This window comes from Triturus cristatus, chromosome 3_2, assembly GCF_964204655.1.
Source record: "Triturus cristatus chromosome 3_2, aTriCri1.1, whole genome shotgun sequence".
Taxonomy (NCBI): Eukaryota; Metazoa; Chordata; class Amphibia; order Caudata; family Salamandridae; genus Triturus; species Triturus cristatus.
The window spans coordinates 918,077,284-918,097,433 of record NC_140584.1 but is presented as its reverse complement, the minus strand read 5'-3'; the positions used below and the strand labels follow the sequence as shown (position 1 = coordinate 918,097,433).

Sequence of the window (20,150 nt, the reverse complement as noted above, 5' to 3'; positions counted from 1 at the left end):
TCGGCATCATCAACGGAAATAAAAACATATAAATATAAACATATTTTTTACTCCACAAGATAATATTCCACAGATGCACACGCATACGCCTTTATTTACATTAAAGCCTACTCAATAGATCCTGGTGAGACACTGCTTTATAAATTTGCATATTTTAAATCAGCAACCAATCAAATTCAGCCTGCCTGTTCCTGACCCAATGCTGTACCACAGGGAGAGTTGGAAAATTCTTCAAAAAACTGCAGGTTCCACAAGATCATACAGATGATTTTTAATCCAAATAGTTGGTCCAGATTAGCATCTGTCAAACAGCCAAAAGAGTGACACTGATCACTAGCGAGAAGGGACCTGCTAAGGTTGCAAGCGTGGAAACAAACGTTGTAGCATTCAAGCTACCTTTAAATTTTGAACAGTTGCACCACAGATCAAATGTACGGCAACATCTTTGATTAGTTTCCCCAAACAAACTAAGGGGCAATATCAGCAACAACCGGCGATAATTATCGCTAAGCGCACTTAGCGCTAGGATAATTATCGCCGGCTAGCGTGGATTATTATCGCTGAGATAACGTGCTATTAGCAACGCTTATCTCAAAAACGATAAAAATCCTAACGCTAACTGCCTAACGTGAGATTATCGCTGGAAACCCAGCGATAATGTCACGAAGTGTGGCGTTAGCTTGCTGATAGGGACTCACAAACGTAGCCATGATATCCACCTTACATAGGATACCATGGCTAAGTCAGTCCTGAAGCAGGCGTAAGGAAAGTAGCAATAACAGGGGTTATCGCTACTTTTCCTGCCGCTATGCTTCATAGCGTGGGCCTTGATGATAGGAGAAATGTCGCTTAGCGACATTTCTCCTGTCATGTCAGGTCAGGTACGCCCACTTTGCATCTCATTAGAGATGCAAAGCTGGGCGTTAGGAATCCCGACGCTAATGCAAGGTTTCACGCGTTAGCGTGACCTTGCTAATTAGGCGATCATTTTTTATCACCAGCTTGATGATATGCCCCTAACTGTTCCCCAGTTCACATGTAAGACTCTAAGCAGACGATGAACTTCGACGGGGGTCCAGACTTAGTGAAAAACCTCTTGCAGCACATACGGGAGATAACGGAACCTATCACTTTCAGAAGAGCCCTGAATGCCTGGCTATCTAAGAAAGCGTTCACATGAACAACTTGTACTACCACCCAGCTTGAATTCATGCAGCTTTTCAAAGCTAAAAGACCTTTAGGTGTCTCAGCACTACAGAAGTATCCAAAATATAGTTTATGTTTTGTGTACAGAAGACTTTTTACACTGGGAAGTGAATACTTGCCAGAAACGTTTTGTATCTAATATTGATTAGAACAGGAATTGAACTTTTCAGTATATAATTCCGTTTTACAGCATATCCTCAAATGAAGAAAGGAACGGCCATCAACAGTAGACAGTTGTTTCAAAAATGAAACTCTGCCTGTGCCCTTCCTTTTTAGATCAGAACTTATCTGCAACACCTTTGGGCCACTTACAAATACTATTTCAATCTTGACTCTACATAACATATCAAGACAAAGAGTTTTATAACTCTATGCCAAGCTGTCCAAGGGTTACAGGAAGATATCACAAGAGCATTTTTTCTGCCACCTGACTAAGCTCTCAGCAGATCAGTGATAGATAATTAAAACCTGACACTGCAATCTCTGCAGCTAACTAAAGTTTAATTCAGCATGATAGACTAAAGTTGAAGGCACTGGACAAACACAAGAAAGGGGAGCAGGAAAATCGCCTCTTGGGGCAGGCTAAAAGGCTATCACAATATGGTCTCAACTTTGTAATTTTTACGTAAAAACAGACCATGGCTGGAAAAACAGTCGGGCGATGCCCCAGACTCTTACAAAGCCAAGAAGAGGCAAAGGCTCTGGGTATTCACCTGGCCTGTCACCAAACTGTAAACTTCTACAATTTACGGCCTGGCGCCAGCCCACCTACCTCGTTTCATAGGTGTCGCAGCATAGTGGATATCCAAAATGGTGGCATTTGGGGTTCTAGCCATTACAGCTATAGAACTTTCAAGGCACAGGGCTTATTTTACTATTTACAACCAGCTGATATTCCGATTCTCTACATGAGGCTCTCAATCTTCCAGTATTCTAAAATACCATAGGACAACGCTACAGGGGGCTACAATGGTCATTAAATACCCTCTGTTTGAGTTATAGACTCAAGTTAAAGCTGAGCTTCTATATCGAGGGGATAGAACATTTAATCAATGTGATACCCGAGGCAGAAAGTCTATACTGATATCACAACATTCCCGTCAATGAAGTAAGAATACTCTAACTTGAACCAGGAGAACCAAAAAAATGGCACTTGCTGGAGCAGGTGGCTCGTTCTGACCATTATTCGATCGTTGCAACTCCTCTGTCCCCCAATGGATCTTGCAAAATTCCAAAGTTCGAATGCATCAAGCCCTTGATGTACTAAGGGTTGCACAGGGGCTTGTTGGGAGCTGCAAGATTTTGTGCTGAGCACGCAAGCTTTTATAATGAAAAGTAAACAGACGCAGTCCCTTACTTCTGCTTTGCACCGCACGAATAGCTGTGAAAACTTTAACAAATACCAAAGGAGTAGTTTTTCATCCTAAGCAGTCTAAGATCCACCGCAGCCTTGTAAGTTGTAAGAAGCCAGGGTGTTACGCTTCCTCTTACTCTAAACGGCCTAACTAGCATTAGCAGGTTTCTTTAAACAGTCTATTCGAAAGAGTGATAAATCTTTTGAGTAGCAGTAGTTGCCTTGCAGAAGTCTAGGCTCTACAAATAGCTCATACGCACAGTCCATTTAAAATGTACTCTTTACTATCCATGTTCGAAAAACAAAGCTTTTTTTATAAATAACATACCAAATTATCAACTGATGGTGAGAGGTGCCTTTCAAAGAGAACCTCTTGCAAAAACCACAAGTCCAAGAAAACTCAACAGCTTCTAATAAGTATTCATATACTCAACAGTTAAGTTACAAGAAACCAAAGAAATCAAAAAAGAAATGACAAACTAAAAAAGAAATTAGAAACTGATAGACTTTCTTACACCCAAAAATAAAAGCTAACCACTCAGTTTGTGTTCTCTTCCTCCAATCCTCCTGAAAGGAACAGGAACGATCATCAATAGCAAACAGCAGCTACATGAATGCAACACTGTTCACTCACTTCACGCCCAAAAGAGAAAACTACAATTCTTCCTCGTGGTTAGCGAAGACAAGACACTTTCAAACACATTTCTTCAGTTAAAAACTATAGAAATGATCCCTGAAAGTATAGTCTTAACAAAATTCTTTATAGCTCACACAGACAGAAAGGGTGGAAACCCTTCCTACTTACAGTAAGACAAGGTTCGGCATCATCAACGGAAATAAAAACATATAAATATAAACATATTTTTTACTCCACAAGATAATATTCCACAGATGCACACGCATACGCCTTTATTTACATTAAAGCCTACTCAATAGATCCTGGTGAGACACTGCTTTATAAATTTGCATATTTTAAATCAGCAACCAATCAAATTCAGCCTGCCTGTTCCTGACCCAATGCTGTACCACAGGGAGAGTTGGAAAATTCTTCAAAAAACTGCAGGTTCCACAAGATCATACAGATGATTTTTAATCCAAATAGTTGGTCCAGATTAGCATCTGTCAAACAGCCAAAAGAGTGACACTGATCACTAGCGAGAAGGGACCTGCTAAGGTTGCAAGCGTGGAAACAAACGTTGTAGCATTCAAGCTACCTTTAAATTTTGAACAGTTGCACCACAGATCAAATGTACGGCAACATCTTTGATTAGTTTCCCCAAACAAACTAAGGGGCAATATCAGCAACAACCGGCGATAATTATCGCTAAGCGCACTTAGCGCTAGGATAATTATCGCCGGCTAGCGTGGATTATTATCGCTGAGATAACGTGCTATTAGCAACGCTTATCTCAAAAACGATAAAAATCCTAACGCTAACTGCCTAACTTGAGATAATCGCTGGAAACCCAGCGATAATGTCACGAAGTGTGGCGATAGCTTGCTGATAGGGACTCACAAACTTAGCCATGATATCCACCTTACATAGGATACCATGGCTAAGTCAGTCCTGAAGCAGGCGTAAGGAAAGTAGCAATAACAGGGGTTATCGCTACTTTTCCTGCCGCTATGCTTCATAGCGTGGGCCTTGATGATAGGAGAAATGTCGCTTAGCGACATTTCTCCTGTCATGTCAGGTCAGGTAAGCCCACTTTGCATCTCATTAGAGATGCAAAGCTGGGCGTTAGGAATCCCGACGCTAATGCAAGGTTTCACGCGTTAGCGTGACCTTGCTAATTAGGCGATCATTTTTTATCACCAGCTTGATGATATGCCCCTAACTGTTCCCCAGTTCACATGTAAGACTCTAAGCAGACGATGAACTTCGACGGGGGTCCAGACTTAGTGAAAAACCTCTTGCAGCACATACGGGAGATAACGGAACCTATCACTTTCAGAAGAGCCCTGAATGCCTGGCTATCTAAGAAAGCGTTCACATGAACAACTTGTACTACCACCCAGCTTGAATTCATGCAGCTTTTCAAAGCTAAAAGACCTTTAGGTGTCTCAGCACTACAGAAGTATCCAAAATATAGTTTATGTTTTGTGTACAGAAGACTTTTTACACTGGGAAGTGAATACTTGCCAGAAACGTTTTGTATCTAATATTGATTAGAACAGGAATTGAACTTTTCAGTATATAATTCCGTTTTACAGCATATCCTCAAATGAAGAAAGGAACGGCCATCAACAGTAGACAGTTGTTTCAAAAATTAAACTCTGCCTGTGCCCTTCCTTTTTAGATCAGAACTTATCTGCAACACCTTTGGGCCACTTACAAATACTATTTCAATCTTGATTCTATATAACATATCAAGACAAAGAGTTTTATAACTCTATGCCAAGCTGTCCAAGGGTTACAGGAAGATATCACAAGAGCATTTTTTCTGCCACCTGGCTAAGCTCTCAGCAGATCAGTGATAGATAATTAAAACCTGACGCTGCAATCTATGCAGCTAACTAAAGTTTAATTCAGCATGATAGACTAAAGTTGAAGGCACTGGACAAACACAAGAAAGGGGACCAGGAAAATCGCCTCTTGGGGCAGGCTAAAAGGCTATCACAATATGGTCTTAACTTTGTAATTTTTACGTAAAAACAGACCATGGCTGGAAAAACAGTCGGGCGATGCCCCAGACTCTTACAAAGCCAAGAAGAGGCAAAGGCTCTGGGTATTCACCTGGCCTGTCACCAAACTGTAAACTTCTACAATTTACGGCCTGGCGCCAGCCCACCTACCTCGTTTCATAGGTGTCGCAGCATAGTGGATATCCAAAATGGTGGCATTTGGGGTTCTAGCCATTACAGCTATAGAACTTTCAAGGCACAGGGCTTATTTTACTATTTACAACCAGCTGATATTCCGATTCTCTACATGAGGCTCTCAATCTTCCAGTGTTCTAAAATACCATAGGACAACGCTACAGGGGGCTACAATGGTCATTAAATACCCTCTGTTTGAGTTATAGACTCAAGTTAAAGCTGAGCTTCTATATCGAGGGGATAGAACATTTAATCAATGTGATACCCGAGGCAGAAAGTCTATACTGATATCACAACATTCCCGTCAATGAAGTAAGAATACTCTAACTTGAACCAGGAGAACCAAAAAAATGGCACTTGCTGGAGCAGGTGGCTCGTTCTGACCATTATTCGATCGTTGCAACTCCTCTGTCCCCCAATGGATCTTGCAAAATTCCAAAGTTCGAATGCATCAAGCCCTTGATGTACTAAGGGTTGCACAGGGGCTTGTTGGGAGCTGCAAGATTTTCTGCTGAGCACGCAAGCTTTTATAATGAAAAGTAAACAGACGCAGTCCCTTACTTCTGCTTTGCACCGCACGAATAGCTGTGAAAACTTTAACAAATACCAAAGGAGTAGTTTTTCATCCTAAGCAGTCTAAGATCCACCGCAGCCTTGTAAGTTGTAAGAAGCCAGGGTGTTACGCTTCCTCTTACTCTAAACGGCCTAACTAGCATTAGCAGGTTTCTTTAAACAGTCTATTCGAAAGAGTGATAAATCTTTTGAGTAGCAGTAGTTGCCTTGCAGAAGTCTAGGCTCTACAAATAGCTCATACGCACAGTCCATTTAAAATGTACTCTTTACTATCCATGTTCGAAAAACAAAGCTTTTTTTATAAATAACATACCAAATTATCAACTGATGGTGAGAGGTGCCTTTCAAAGAGAACCTCTTGCAAAAACCACAAGTCCAAGAAAGCTCAACAGCTTCTAATAAGTATTCATATACTCAACAGTTAAGTTACAAGAAACCAAAGAAATCAAAAAAGAAATGACAAACTAAACAAGAAATTAGAAACTGATAGACTGTCTTACACCCAAAAATAAAAGCTAACCACTCAGTTTGTGTTCTCTTTCTCCAATCCTCCCGAAAGGAACAGGAACGATCATCAATAGCAAACAGCAGCTACATGAATGCAACACTGTTCACTCACTTCACGCCCAAAAGAGAAAACTACAATTCTTCCTCGTGGTTAGCGAAGACCAGACACTTTCAAACACATTTCCTCAGTTAAAAACTATAGAAATGATCCCTGAAAGTATAGTCTTAACAAAATTCTTTATAGCTCACACAGACAGAAAGGGTGGAAACCCTTCCTACTTACAGTAAGACAAGGTTCGGCATCATCAACGGAAATAAAAACATATAAATATAAACATATTTTTTACTCCACAAGATAATATTCCACAGATGCACACGCATACGCCTTTATTTACATTAAAGCCTACTCAATAGATCCTGGTGAGACACTGCTTTATAAATTTACATATTTTAAATCAGCAACCAATCAAATTCAGCCTGCCTGTTCCTGACCCAACGCTGTACCACAGGGAGAGTTGGAAAATTCTTCAAAAAACTGCAGGTTCCACAAGATCATACAGATGATTTTTAATCCAAATAGTTGGTCCAGATTAGCATCTGTCAAACAGCCAAAAGAGTGACACTGATCACTAGCGAGAAGGGACCTGCTAAGGTTGCAAGCGTGGAAACAAACGTTGTAGCATTCAAGCTACCTTTAAATTTTGAACAGTTGCACCACAGATCAAATGTACGGCAACATCTTTGATTAGTTTCCCCAAACAAACTAAGGGGCATATCAGCAACAACCGGCGATAATTATCGCTAAGCGCACTTAGCGCTAGGATAATTATCGCCGGCTAGCGTGGATTATTATCGCTGAGATAACGTGCTATTAGCAACGCTTATCTCAAAAACGGTAAAAATCCTAACGCTAACTGCCTAACGTGAGATTATCGCTGGAAACCCAGCGATAATGTCACGAAGTGTGGCGTTAGCTTGCTGATAGGGACTCACAAACTTAGCCATGATATCCACCTTACATAGGATACCATGGCTAAGTCAGTCCTGAAGCAGGCGTATGGAAAGTAGCAATAACAGGGGTTATCGCTACTTTTCCTGCCGCTATGCTTCATAGCGTGGGCCTTGATGATAGGAGAAATGTCGCTTAGCGACATTTCTCCTGTCATGTCAGGTCAGGTACGCCCACTTTGCATCTCATTAGAGATGCAAAGCTGGGCGTTAGGAATCCCGACGCTAATGCAAGGTTTCACGCGTTAGCGTGACCTTGCTAATTAGGCGATCATTTTTTATCACCAGCTTGATGATATGCCCCTAACTGTTCCCCAGTTCACATGTAAGACTCTAAGCAGACGATGAACTTCGACGGGGGTCCAAACTTAGTGAAAAACCTCTTGCAGCACATACGGGACATAACGGAACCTATCACTTTCAGAAGAGCCCTGAATGCCTGGCTATCTAAGAAAGCGTTCACATGAACAACTTGTACTACCACCCAGCTTGAATTCATGCAGCTTTTCAAAGCTAAAAGACCTTTAGGTGTCTCAGCACTACAGAAGTATCCAAAATATAGTTTATGTTTTGTGTACAGAAGACTTTTTACACTGGGAAGTGAATACTTGCCAGAAACGTTTTGTATCTAATATTGATTAGAACAGGAATTGAACTTTTCAGTATATAATTCCGTTTTACAGCATATCCTCAAATGAACAAAGGAACGGCCATCAACAGTAGACAGTTGTTTCAAAAATTAAACTCTGCCTGTGCCCTTCCTTTTTAGATCAGAACTTATCTGCAACACCTTTGGGCCACTTACAAATACTATTTCAATCTTGATTCTACATAACATATCAAGACAAAGAGTTTTATAACTCTATGCCAAGCTGTCCAAGGGTTACAGGAAGATATCACAAGAGCATTTTTTCTGCCACCTGGCTAAGCTCTCAGCAGATCAGTGATAGATAATTAAAACCTGACTCTGCAATCTATGCAGCTAACTAAAGTTTAATTCAGCATGATAGACTAAAGTTGAAGGCACTGGACAAACACAAGAAAGGGGACCAGGAAAATCGCCTCTTGGGGCAGGCTAAAAGGCTATCACAATATGGTCTCAACTTTGTAATTTTTACGTAAAAACAGACCATGGCTGGAAAAGCAGTCGGGCGATGCCCCAGACTCTTACAAAGCCAAGAAGAGGCAAAGGCTCTGGGTATTCACCTGGCCTGTCACCAAACTGTAAACTTCTACAATTTACGGCCTGGCGCCAGCCCACCTACCTCGTTTCATAGGTGTCGCAGCATAGTGGATATCCAAAATGGTGGCATTTGGGGTTCTAGCCATTACAGCTATAGAACTTTCAAGGCACAGGGCTTATTTTACTATTTACAACCAGCTGATATTCCGATTCTCTACATGAGGCTCTCAATCTTCCAGTGTTCTAAAATACCATAGGACAACGCTACAGGGGGCTACAATGGTCATTAAATACCCTCTGTTTGAGTTATAGACTCAAGTTAAAGCTGAGCTTCTATATCGAGGGGATAGAACATTTAATCAATGTGATACCCGAGGCAGAAAGTCTATACTGATATCACAACATTCCCGTCAATGAAGTAAGAATACTCTAACTTGAACCAGGAGAACCAAAAAAATGGCACTTGCTGGAGCAGGTGGCTCGTTCTGACCATTATTCGATCGTTGCAACTCCTCTGTCCCCCAATGGATCTTGCAAAATTCCAAAGTTCGAATGCATCAAGCCCTTGATGTACTAAGGGTTGCACAGGGGCTTGTTGGGAGCTGCAAGATTTTCTGCTGAGCACGCAAGCTTTTATAATGAAAAGTAAACAGACGCAGTCCCTTACTTCTGCTTTGCACCGCACGAATAGCTGTGAAAACTTTAACAAATACCAAAGGAGTAGTTTTTCATCCTAAGCAGTCTAAGATCCACCGCAGCCTTGTAAGTTGTAAGAAGCCAGGGTGTTACGCTTCCTCTTACTCTAAACGGCCTAACTAGCATTAGCAGGTTTCTTTAAACAGTCTATTCGAAAGAGTGATAAATCTTTTGAGTAGCAGTAGTTGCCTTGCAGAAGTCTAGGCTCTACAAATAGCTCATACGCACAGTCCATTTAAAATGTACTCTTTACTATCCATGTTCGAAAAACAAAGCTTTTTTAATAAATAACATACCAAATTATCAACTGATGGTGAGAGGTGCCTTTCAAAGAGAACCTCTTGCAAAAACCACAAGTCCAAGAAAGCTCAACAGCTTCTAATAAGTATTCATATACTCAACAGTTAAGTTACAAGAAACCAAAGAAATCAAAAAAGAAATGACAAACTAAAAAAGAAATTAGAAACTGATAGACTTTCTTACACCCAAAAATAAAAGCTAACCACTCAGTTTGTGTTCTCTTCCTCCAATCCTCCTGAAAGGAACAGGAACGATCATCAATAGTAAACAGCAGCTACATGAATGCAACACTGTTCACTCACTTCACGCCCAAAAGAGAAAACTACAATTCTTCCTCGTGGTTAGCGAAGACAAGACACTTTCAAACACATTTCCTCAGTTAAAAACTATAGAAATGATCCCTGAAAGTATAGTCTTAACAAAATTCTTTATAGCTCACACAGACAGAAAGGGTGGAAACCCTTCCTACTTACAGTAAGACAAGGTTCGGCATCATCAACGGAAATAAAAACATATAAATATAAACATATTTTTTACTCCACAAGATAATATTCCACAGATGCACACGCATACGCCTTTATTTACATTAAAGCCTACTCAATAGATCCTGGTGAGACACTGCTTTATAAATTTGCATATTTTAAATCAGCAACCAATCAAATTCAGCCTGCCTGTTCCTGACCCAATGCTGTACCACAGGGAGAGTTGGAAAATTCTTCAAAAAACTGCAGGTTCCACAAGATCATACAGATGATTTTTAATCCAAATAGTTGGTCCAGATTAGCATCTGTCAAACAGCCAAAAGAGTGACACTGATCACTAGCGAGAAGGGACCTGCTAAGGTTGCAAGCGTGGAAACAAACGTTGTAGCATTCAAGCTACCTTTAAATTTTGAACAGTTGCACCACAGATCAAATGTACGGCAACATCTTTGATTAGTTTCCCCAAACAAACTAAGGGGCAATATCAGCAACAACCGGCGATAATTATCGCTAAGCGCACTTAGCGCTAGGATAATTATCGCCGGCTAGCGTGGATTATTATCGCTGAGATAACGTGCTATTAGCAACGCTTATCTCAAAAACGATAAAAATCCTAACGCTAACTGCCTAACTTGAGATAATCGCTGGAAACCCAGCGATAATGTCACGAAGTGTGGCGTTAGCTTGCTGATAGGGACTCACAAACTTAGCCATGATATCCACCTTACATAGGATACCATGGCTAAGTCAGTCCTGAAGCAGGCGTAAGGAAAGTAGCAATAACAGGGGTTATCGCTACTTTTCCTGCCGCTATGCTTCATAGCGTGGGCCTTGATGATAGGAGAAATGTCGCTTAGCGACATTTCTCCTGTCATGTCAGGTCAGGTAAGCCCACTTTGCATCTCATTAGAGATGCAAAGCTGGGCGTTAGGAATCCCGACGCTAATGCAAGGTTTCACGCGTTAGCGTGACCTTGCTAATTAGGCGATCATTTTTTATCACCAGCTTGATGATATGCCCCTAACTGTTCCCCAGTTCACATGTAAGACTCTAAGCAGACGATGAACTTCGACGGGGGTCCAGACTTAGTGAAAAACCTCTTGCAGCACATACGGGAGATAACGGAACCTATCACTTTCAGAAGAGCCCTGAATGCCTGGCTATCTAAGAAAGCGTTCACATGAACAACTTGTACTACCACCCAGCTTGAATTCATGCAGCTTTTCAAAGCTAAAAGACCTTTAGGTGTCTCAGCACTACAGAAGTATCCAAAATATAGTTTATGTTTTGTGTACAGAAGACTTTTTACACTGGGAAGTGAATACTTGCCAGAAACGTTTTGTATCTAATATTGATTAGAACAGGAATTGAACTTTTCAGTATATAATTCCGTTTTACAGCATATCCTCAAATGAAGAAAGGAACGGCCATCAACAGTAGACAGTTGTTTCAAAAATTAAACTCTGCCTGTGCCCTTCCTTTTTAGATCAGAACTTATCTGCAACACCTTTGGGCCACTTACAAATACTATTTCAATCTTGATTCTATATAACATATCAAGACAAAGAGTTTTATAACTCTATGCCAAGCTGTCCAAGGGTTACAGGAAGATATCACAAGAGCATTTTTTCTGCCACCTGGCTAAGCTCTCAGCAGATCAGTGATAGATAATTAAAACCTGACGCTGCAATCTATGCAGCTAACTAAAGTTTAATTCAGCATGATAGACTAAAGTTGAAGGCACTGGACAAACACAAGAAAGGGGACCAGGAAAATCGCCTCTTGGGGCAGGCTAAAAGGCTATCACAATATGGTCTCAACTTTGTAATTTTTACGTAAAAACAGACCATGGCTGGAAAAACAGTCGGGCGATGCCCCAGACTCTTACAAAGCCAAGAAGAGGCAAAGGCTCTGGGTATTCACCTGGCCTGTCACCAAACTGTAAACTTCTACAATTTACGGCCTGGCGCCAGCCCACCTACCTCGTTTCATAGGTGTCGCAGCATAGTGGATATCCAAAATGGTGGCATTTGGGGTTCTAGCCATTACAGCTATAGAACTTTCAAGGCACAGGGCTTATTTTACTATTTACAACCAGCTGATATTCCGATTCTCTACATGAGGCTCTCAATCTTCCAGTGTTCTAAAATACCATAGGACAACGCTACAGGGGGCTACAATGGTCATTAAATACCCTCTGTTTGAGTTATAGACTCAAGTTAAAGCTGAGCTTCTATATCGAGGGGATAGAACATTTAATCAATGTGATACCCGAGACAGAAAGTCTATACTGATATCACAACATTCCCGTCAATGAAGTAAGAATACTCTAACTTGAACCAGGAGAACCAAAAAAATGGCACTTGCTGGAGCAGGTGGCTCGTTCTGACCATTATTCGATCGTTGCAACTCCTCTGTCCCCCAATGGATCTTGCAAAATTCCAAAGTTCGAATGCATCAAGCCCTTGATGTACTAAGGGTTGCACAGGGGCTTGTTGGGAGCTGCAAGATTTTCTGCTGAGCACGCAAGCTTTTATAATGAAAAGTAAACAGACGCAGTCCCTTACTTCTGCTTTGCACCGCACGAATAGCTGTGAAAACTTTAACAAATACCAAAGGAGTAGTTTTTCATCCTAAGCAGTCTAAGATCCACCGCAGCCTTGTAAGTTGTAAGAAGCCAGGGTGTTACGCTTCCTCTTACTCTAAACGGCCTAACTAGCATTAGCAGGTTTCTTTAAACAGTCTATTCGAAAGAGTGATAAATCTTTTGAGTAGCAGTAGTTGCCTTGCAGAAGTCTAGGCTCTACAAATAGCTCATACGCACAGTCCATTTAAAATGTACTCTTTACTATCCATGTTCGAAAAACAAAGCTTTTTTTATAAATAACATACCAAATTATCAACTGATGGTGAGAGGTGCCTTTCAAAGAGAACCTCTTGCAAAAACCACAAGTCCAAGAAAGCTCAACAGCTTCTAATAAGTATTCATATACTCAACAGTTAAGTTACAAGAAACCAAAGAAATCAAAAAAGAAATGACAAACTAAAAAAGAAATTAGAAACTGATAGACTTTCTTACACCCAAAAATAAAAGCTAACCACTCAGTTTGTGTTCTCTTCCTCCAATCCTCCTGAAAGGAACAGGAACGATCATCAATAGCAAACAGCAGCTACATGAATGCAACACTGTTCACTCACTTCACGCCCAAAAGAGAAAACTACAATTCTTCCTCGTGGTTAGCGAAGACAAGACACTTTCAAACACATTTCCTCAGTTAAAAACTATAGAAATGATCCCTGAAAGTATAGTCTTAACAAAATTCTTTATAGCTCACACAGACAGAAAGGGTGGAAACCCTTCCTACTTACAGTAAGACAAGGTTCGGCATCATCAACGGAAATAAAAACATATAAATATAAACATATTTTTTACTCCACAAGATAATATTCCACAGATGCACACGCATACGCCTTTATTTACATTAAAGCCTACTCAATAGATCCTGGTGAGACACTGCTTTATAAATTTGCATATTTTAAATCAGCAACCAATCAAATTCAGCCTGCCTGTTCCTGACCCAATGCTGTACCACAGGGAGAGTTGGAAAATTCTTCAAAAAACTGCAGGTTCCACAAGATCATACAGATGATTTTTAATCCAAATAGTTGGTCCAGATTAGCATCTGTCAAACAGCCAAAAGAGTGACACTGATCACTAGCGAGAAGGGACCTGCTAAGGTTGCAAGCGTGGAAACAAACGTTGTAGCATTCAAGCTACCTTTAAATTTTGAACAGTTGCACCACAGATCAAATGTACGGCAACATCTTTGATTAGTTTCCCCAAACAAACTAAGGGGCAATATCAGCAACAACCGGCGATAATTATCGCTAAGCGCACTTAGCGCTAGGATAATTATCGCCGGCTAGCGTGGATTATTATCGCTGAGATAACGTGCTATTAGCAACGCTTATCTCAAAAACGATAAAAATCCTAATGCTAACTGCCTAACTTGAGATAATCGCTGGAAACCCAGCGATAATGTCACGAAGTGTGGCGTTAGCTTGCTGATAGGGACTCACAAACTTAGCCATGATATCCACCTTACATAGGATACCATGGCTAAGTCAGTCCTGAAGCAGGCGTAAGGAAAGTAGCAATAACAGGGGTTATCGCTACTTTTCCTGCCGCTATGCTTCATAGCGTGGGCCTTGATGATAGGAGAAATGTCGCTTAGCGACATTTCTCCTGTCATGTCAGGTCAGGTAAGCCCACTTTGCATCTCATTAGAGATGCAAAGCTGGGCGTTAGGAATCCCGACGCTAATGCAAGGTTTCACGCGTTAGCGTGACCTTGCTAATTAGGCGATCATTTTTTATCACCAGCTTGATGATATGCCCCTAACTGTTCCCCAGTTCACATGTAAGACTCTAAGCAGACGATGAACTTCGACGGGGGTCCAGACTTAGTGAAAAACCTCTTGCAGCACATACGGGAGATAACGGAACCTATCACTTTCAGAAGAGCCCTGAATGCCTGGCTATCTAAGAAAGCGTTCACATGAACAACTTGTACTACCACCCAGCTTGAATTCATGCAGCTTTTCAAAGCTAAAAGACCTTTAGGTGTCTCAGCACTACAGAAGTATCCAAAATATAGTTTATGTTTTGTGTACAGAAGACTTTTTACACTGGGAAGTGAATACTTGCCAGAAACGTTTTGTATCTAATATTGATTAGAACAGGAATTGAACTTTTCAGTATATAATTCCGTTTTACAGCATATCCTCAAATGAAGAAAGGAACGGCCATCAACAGTAGACAGTTGTTTCAAAAATTAAACTCTGCCTGTGCCCTTCCTTTTTAGATCAGAACTTATCTGCAACACCTTTGGGCCACTTACAAATACTATTTCAATCTTGATTCTATATAACATATCAAGACAAAGAGTTTTATAACTCTATGCCAAGCTGTCCAAGGGTTACAGGAAGATATCACAAGAGCATTTTTTCTGCCACCTGGCTAAGCTCTCAGCAGATCAGTGATAGATAATTAAAACCTGACGCTGCAATCTATGCAGCTAACTAAAGTTTAATTCAGCATGATAGACTAAAGTTGAAGGCACTGGACAAACACAAGAAAGGGGACCAGGAAAATCGCCTCTTGGGGCAGGCTAAAAGGCTATCACAATATGGTCTCAACTTTGTAATTTTTACGTAAAAACAGACCATGGCTGGAAAAACAGTCGGGCGATGCCCCAGACTCTTACAAAGCCAAGAAGAGGCAAAGGCTCTGGGTATTCACCTGGCCTGTCACCAAACTGTAAACTTCTACAATTTACGGCCTGGCGCCAGCCCACCTACCTCGTTTCATAGGTGTCGCAGCATAGTGGATATCCAAAATGGTGGCATTTGGGGTTCTAGCCATTACAGCTATAGAACTTTCAAGGCACAGGGCTTATTTTACTATTTACAACCAGCTGATATTCCGATTCTCTACATGAGGCTCTCAATCTTCCAGTGTTCTAAAATACCATAGGACAACGCTACAGGGGGCTACAATGGTCATTAAATACCCTCTGTTTGAGTTATAGACTCAAGTTAAAGCTGAGCTTCTATATCGAGGGGATAGAACATTTAATCAATGTGATACCCGAGACAGAAAGTCTATACTGATATCACAACATTCCCGTCAATGAAGTAAGAATACTCTAACTTGAACCAGGAGAACCAAAAAAATGGCACTTGCTGGAGCAGGTGGCTCGTTCTGACCATTATTCGATCGTTGCAACTCCTCTGTCCCCCAATGGATCTTGCAAAATTCCAAAGTTCGAATGCATCAAGCCCTTGATGTACTAAGGGTTGCACAGGGGCTTGTTGGGAGCTGCAAGATTTTCTGCTGAGCACGCAAGCTTTTATAATGAAAAGTAAACAGACGCAGTCCCTTACTTCTGCTTTGCACCGCACGAATAGCTGTGAAAACTTTAACAAATACCAAAGGAGTAGTTTTTCATCCTAAGCAGTCTAAGATCCACCGCAGCCTTGTAAGTTGTAAGAAGCCAGGGTGTTACGCTTCCTCTTACTCTAAACGGCCTAACTAGCATTAGCAGGTTTCTTTAAACAGTCTATTCGAAAGAGTGATAAATCTTTTGAGTAGCAGTAGTTGCCTTGCAGAAGTCTAGGCTCTACAAATAGCTCATACGCACAGTCCATTTAAAATGTACTCTTTACTATCCATGTTCGAAAAACAAAGCTTTTTTTATAAATAACATACCAAATTATCAACTGATGGTGAGAGGTGCCTTTCAAAGAGAACCTCTTGCAAAAACCACAAGTCCAAGAAAGCTCAACAGCTTCTAATAAGTATTCATATACTCAACAGTTAAGTTACAAGAAACCAAAGAAATCAAAAAAGAAATGACAAACTAAACAAGAAATTAGAAACTGATAGACTTTCTTACACCCAAAAATAAAAGCTAACCACTCAGTTTGTGTTCTCTTTCTCCAATCCTCCCGAAAGGAACAGGAACGATCATCAATAGCAAACAGCAGCTACATGAATGCAACACTGTTCACTCACTTCACGCCCAAAAGAGAAAACTACAATTCTTCCTCGTGGTTAGCGAAGACCAGACACTTTCAAACACATTTCCTCAGTTAAAAACTATAGAAATGATCCCTGAAAGTATAGTCTTAACAAAATTCTTTATAGCTCACACAGACAGAAAGGGTGGAAACCCTTCCTACTTACAGTAAGACAAGGTTCGGCATCATCAACGGAAATAAAAACATATAAATATAAACATATTTTTTACTCCACAAGATAATATTCCACAGATGCACACGCATACGCCTTTATTTACATTAAAGCCTACTCAATAGATCCTGGTGAGACACTGCTTTATAAATTTACATATTTTAAATCAGCAACCAATCAAATTCAGCCTGCCTGTTCCTGACCCAATGCTGTACCACAGGGAGAGTTGGAAAATTCTTCAAAAAACTGCAGGTTCCACAAGATCATACAGATGATTTTTAATCCAAATAGTTGGTCCAGATTAGCATCTGTCAAACAGCCAAAAGAGTGACACTGATCACTAGCGAGAAGGGACCTGCTAAGGTTGCAAGCGTGGAAACAAACGTTGTAGCATTCAAGCTACCTTTAAATTTTGAACAGTTGCACCACAGATCAAATGTACGGCAACATCTTTGATTAGTTTCCCCAAACAAACTAAGGGGCATATCAGCAACAACCGGCGATAATTATCGCTAAGCGCACTTAGCGCTAGGATAATTATCGCCGGCTAGCGTGGATTATTATCGCTGAGATAACGTGCTATTAGCAACGCTTATCTCAAAAACGATAAAAATCCTAACGCTAACTGCCTAACGTGAGATTATCGCTGGAAACCCAGCGATAATGTCACGAAGTGTGGCGTTAGCTTGCTGATAGGGACTCACAAACTTAGCCATGATATCCACCTTACATAGGATACCATGGCTAAGTCAGTCCTGAAGCAGGCGTAAGGAAAGTAGCAATAACAGGGGTTATCGCTACTTTTCCTGCCGCTATGCTTCATAGCGTGGGCCTTGATGATAGGAGAAATGTCGCTTAGCGACATTTCTCCTGTCATGTCAGGTCAGGTACGCCCACTTTGCATCTCATTAGAGATGCAAAGCTGGGAGTTAGGAATCCCGACGCTAATGCAAGGTTTCACGCGTTAGCGTGACCTTGCTAATTAGGCGATCATTTTTTATCACCAGCTTGATGATATGCCCCTAACTGTTCCCCAGTTCACATGTAAGACTCTAAGCAGACGATGAACTTCGACGGGGGTCCAGACTTAGGGGCATATCAACAACAACCGGCGATAATTATCGCTCAGCGCTCTTAGCGTGAGGATAATTATCGCCGGCTAGCGTGAATTTTTATCGCTGAGATAGCGTGCTATTAGCAACGCTTATCTCAATAGCGATAAAAATCTACACGCTAACAGGCTAACGTGAGATTATCGCTGGAAACCCAGTGATAATCACACGTTACCTTGTTGATAGGGACAGGCAAACTTAGCCATGATATCCTCCTTCCATAGGACATCATGGCTAAGTCTGAAAATTAGCAGACGTTAAAAAGCAGCGTTAACCGCGGTTAGCGCTGCTTTTTTTGTCTCTAACAGGGTTAGCGACATTCTTGATAATAGGAGAAATGTCACTTAGTAACATTTCTCCTATTATTTTACTCTGGAACGCCCCCTTTGCATCTCATTAGAGATGCAAGGGGAAGCGTAGAGTAAAAGGGTGCTAACATGCAAATTTGCGTGTTAGCACCCTGTTGTTGATAGGGTGCTAGTTTTATCTCTGCTTTTTTGGCTTTTAAAGCCAAAAAAGCAGAGATAAAGCCCTTGTTGATATGCCCCTTAGTGAAAAACCTCTTGCAGCACATACGGGAGATAACGGAACCTATCACTTTCAGAAGAGCCCTGAATGCCTGGCTATCTAAGAAAGCGTTCACATGAACAACTTGTACTACCACCCAGCTTGAATTCATGCAGCTTTTCAAAGCTAAAAGACCTTTAGGTGTCTCAGCACTACAGAAGTATCCAAAATATAGTTTATGTTTTGTGTACAGAAGACTTTTTACACTGGGAAGTGAATACTTGCCAGAAACGTTTTGTATCTAATGTTCATTAGAACAGGAATTGAACTTTTCAGTATATAATTCCGTTTTACAGCATATCCTCAAATGAAGAAAGGAACGGCCATCAACAGTAGACAGTTGTTTCAAAAATTAAACTCTGCCTGTGCCCTTCCTTTTTAGATCAGAACTTATCTGCAACACCTTTGGGCCACTTACAAATACTATTTCAATCTTGATTCTACATAACATATCAAGACAAAGAGTTTTATAACTCTATTCCAAGCTGTCCAAGGGTTACAGGAAGATATCACAAGAGCATTTTTTCTGCCACCTGGCTAAGCTCTCAGCAGATCAGTGATAGATAATTAAAACCTGACGCTGCAATCTATGCAGCTAACTAAAGTTTAATTCAGCATGATAGACTAAAGTTGAAGGCACTGGACAAACACAAGAAAGGGGACCAGGAAAATCGCCTCTTGGGGCAGGCTAAAAGGCTATCACAATATGGTCTCAACTTTGTAATTTTTACGTAAAAACAGACCATGGCTGGAAAAGCAGTCGGGCGATGCCCCAGACTCTTACAAAGCCAAGAAGAGGCAAAGGCTCTGGGTATTCACCTGGCCTGTCACCAAACTGTAAACTTCTACAATTTACGGCCTGGCGCCAGCCCACCTACCTCGTTTCATAGGTGTCGCAGCAAAGTGGATATCCAAAATGGTGGCATTTGGGGTTCTAGCCATTACAGCTATAGAACTTTCAAGGCACAGGGCTTATTTTACTATTTACAACCAGCTGATATTCCGATTCTCTACATGAGGCTCTCAATCTTCCAGTGTTCTAAAATACCATAGGACAACGCTACAGGGGGCTACAATGGTCATTAAATACCCTCTGTTTGAGTTATAGACTCAAGTTAAAGCTGAGCTTCTATATCGAGGGGATAGAACATTTAATCAATGTGATACCCGAGGCAGAAAGTCTATACTGATATCACAACATTCCCGTCAATGAAGTAAGAATACTCTAACTTGAACCAGGAGAACCAAAAAAATGGCACTTGCTGGAGCAGGTGGCTCGTTCTGACCATTATTCGATCGTTGCAACTCCTCTGTCCCCCAATGGATCTTGCAAAATTCCAAAGTTCGAATGCATCAAGCCCTTGATGTACTAAGGGTTGCACAGGGGCTTGTTGGGAGCTGCAAGATTTTGTGCTGAGCATGCAAGCTTTTATAATGAAAAGTAAACAGACGCAGTCCCTTACTTCTGCTTTGCACCGCACGAATTCCTGTGAAAACTTTAACAAATACCAAAGGAGTAGTTTTTCATCCTTAGCAGTCTAAGATCCACCGCAGCCTTGTAAGTTGTAAGAAGCCAGGGTGTTACGCTT

The 20,150-nt window shown here is 41.0% G+C and overlaps 5 non-coding genes across 5 annotated transcripts; all 5 read right to left on the bottom strand.

Moving 5' to 3' along the window:
- Nucleotides 1–3,093: 3,093 nt before the first annotated feature.
- Nucleotides 3,094–3,309, bottom strand: LOC146858613 (small nucleolar RNA U3). The gene has a single exon (XR_014980502.1). It is a non-coding gene; the product is annotated as a small nucleolar RNA U3 (small nucleolar RNA).
- Nucleotides 3,310–6,471: 3,162 nt separating this feature from the next.
- On the bottom strand, nucleotides 6,472–6,687 carry LOC146858612 (small nucleolar RNA U3). Its single transcript, XR_014980611.1, has one exon. It is a non-coding gene; the product is annotated as a small nucleolar RNA U3 (small nucleolar RNA).
- Nucleotides 6,688–9,848: 3,161 nt separating this feature from the next.
- Nucleotides 9,849–10,064, bottom strand: LOC146858611 (small nucleolar RNA U3). The gene has a single exon (XR_014980511.1). It is a non-coding gene; the product is annotated as a small nucleolar RNA U3 (small nucleolar RNA).
- Nucleotides 10,065–13,226: 3,162 nt separating this feature from the next.
- On the bottom strand, nucleotides 13,227–13,442 carry LOC146858610 (small nucleolar RNA U3). The gene has a single exon (XR_014980538.1). It is a non-coding gene; the product is annotated as a small nucleolar RNA U3 (small nucleolar RNA).
- Nucleotides 13,443–16,604: 3,162 nt separating this feature from the next.
- Nucleotides 16,605–16,820, bottom strand: LOC146858609 (small nucleolar RNA U3). The gene has a single exon (XR_014980610.1). It is a non-coding gene; the product is annotated as a small nucleolar RNA U3 (small nucleolar RNA).
- Between the last annotated feature and the right edge of the window lie 3,330 nt (nucleotides 16,821–20,150).